We start from the raw sequence: 2,394 nt of genomic DNA on the forward strand, positions 1-2,394 counted from the left end.
CCAGAGATGTTGTGGGCGAAGGTAGTGCAAACTTAATTTTATGAAATAATGGATTAGGAGACTCCTTTCACTTTCAAATGGATAAAAATTAATTTATGATAGGTTAAACCAAAACATTTAGAAATTATTAAACTATAATGGGCAAAGAGAGGTACAGAATTTCTTTCCTTTAGATTTTCTGACATAGAAAGGATATATATTGACATGTCTGTAATAACAATTACTATTGTTTATGAATTGCAATTAATGTGTCAGTCTCCATCTTAAAGAAAATTATTAAGATCATGGACTCTGGAGCTAGACAATCAGAGTTTGAACCCCAGCTCTGCCATTTAGGAGCTTTGAAACTTTTCAATTCACTTAAGCACTTTGTGCTTAAATTTACTCACATGTAAAATCAGGGAAATAAAAGTTGTGAGGTTTAAATTAGTAAATTAATAAACACTGTGAAGTAAATACAATATAATGAATAAACACATGAGGCACTTAAACACATAGAAGAATGCCTGAGACTTATTAATTAAATGTGAGAGTTAGGTATTTTTTCCTTTCATTTCACAAAGATCCTGTGGACAGACTGAGGTCCTCAGAGATTTTGGCATTACACATGCTCTTCAAACTCTTTTATGGGTGGTAGATCAAGAATTTTTACTCTGTTGTATCAATCCAAAATCCATGTTCTTTCTGCTCTCATCAGTGTTTTCTTTTAATGGTGTGCAGAAATTTCATCATTTATTCTATTTTTATGATTTTAAGATTTTTTCCTTGTTCCTCTATGATTTGAGAGACTATGTTCCAATTTTCTAATCTATTTTAAAAGTATAATCATATGGTGCTCGCTTCAGCAGCACATATACTAAAATTGGAGCGATACAGGGAAGATTAGCATGGCCCTTGTGCAAGGACGACATGTAAACTCGTGAAGAGTTCCATTTTTTTTTTTTAAAGAAGTATAATCATACGGGGAATGTTTTTAAACTACAATTTTAACAACAAAAAAAATCATTTCGTGGTTAAACTTTTACAGTGATTATATTTTAAGACCCATTCAAATTCTCAAAATGCAAAATTGTTAGTTGAATTTTTTTATAAAATTTAAGTTTTAAAGTTTGATATATCAAACTTAATTTTAAAAATATTTTATTGGTTCTTTCTAATACCAAGGAGGTAAGTAGATACATTCACAGTCAAGACCCAAATATCAGTCCACCGCAAACACACACTTATTAGCCTTGTCACAAATCATTGTGCCTCTCTGGCTGGGGGCAATCACTTCACCACAGTTTCCACCTCTCTATAGTGGAGATAATAAAAGGATAGATCCTACTTCATAGATTTTTGTTTGCTTTTTGTTTTATTTTGTGAAGAAGTAATCAAATGAGACTTGTAAAATGCTTCAACAATCCATAATACAGAGTATTCCGTCAGCAGTAAATGTTGTTTTATATATATCTTAAAGGAGCTATTTATCATAAAAGAAAAATTTAAGTAAAATTAATAGAATTGTCCATTAAATATTTTACATATATTTAACTTTGACATCCTTGAATAATAGAAATTAATAAGACTAAGTAGTACCTGATAAATAATTTTCTTATGTGAAAATACATAAGAAGACTACTCTTCCCCACTCTCCCGCATTGTTGGTCAGACATTATCATTTAAGCTAAATAATTGACTTAACTAACAACATAGACTTCTGAGTGTTACACATAAGAAACAGCTAAATTATTAACCATGCTGTCAAAAAATATTAAATGCGGTCTTTACTCTCCTTGGTTGTATACTTGACATAGTGTAAAAATTCAGTAAACAAACCCTGACTTTTACTTGCTTACACATGACTTGAGAAGAATGTATAGCCAAATGTTATGAAACTGATTTTCCAGCAAAGTACATGTAGGTATATTTGTTTTTGAAAATCTCAGTACTGTTTAAAATAATTTTAAAGTGAAAATGAGCAGATAATTTTAGAAAAGAAAGGAATGTTTTGCAATGGCCAAACATCATTAAAAAATTAAGATAGATAGCATTCATTTACTTTTGAACTATATGTGGAAAGATTTAGATATATTAATTTAATATAGCTGGATAAATATGAATTACGAAACACTATGCAACTGTTTTTCTTTAACTTATATGTGGGTTACAGATGTCTTATAGATATAATAAAGACTTTAAGGCCTTTTTCTATAATATAAGCAATATACATTGTAATATAACCAATAGACATTCAGGCACCTGCTGTTAAGAAAATATATAAGCCAGTACACCCCACTCATGTAATTTCCAAGGGCATGTGGTAAAGCATACCTGCTATAGATGTGACTTGCCCCTTTTAAGCCATAACTCAGTTGGCCCGATTAGCAGTAACCCTACAATGGCCATTTCCCT

General features: G+C 30.6%; 1 non-coding gene across 1 annotated transcript; it reads left to right on the plus strand.

The window, feature by feature from the left end:
• Window positions 1-832: 832 nt before the first annotated feature.
• Window positions 833-939, plus strand: LOC111740491. The gene has a single exon (XR_002780630.1). It is a non-coding gene; the product is annotated as a U6 spliceosomal RNA (small nuclear RNA).
• Window positions 940-2,394: the final 1,455 nt, after the last annotated feature.

This window comes from Pteropus vampyrus, unplaced genomic scaffold, assembly GCF_000151845.1.
Source record: "Pteropus vampyrus isolate Shadow unplaced genomic scaffold, Pvam_2.0 Scaffold64, whole genome shotgun sequence".
NCBI lineage: Eukaryota > Metazoa > Chordata > Mammalia > Chiroptera > Pteropodidae > Pteropus > Pteropus vampyrus.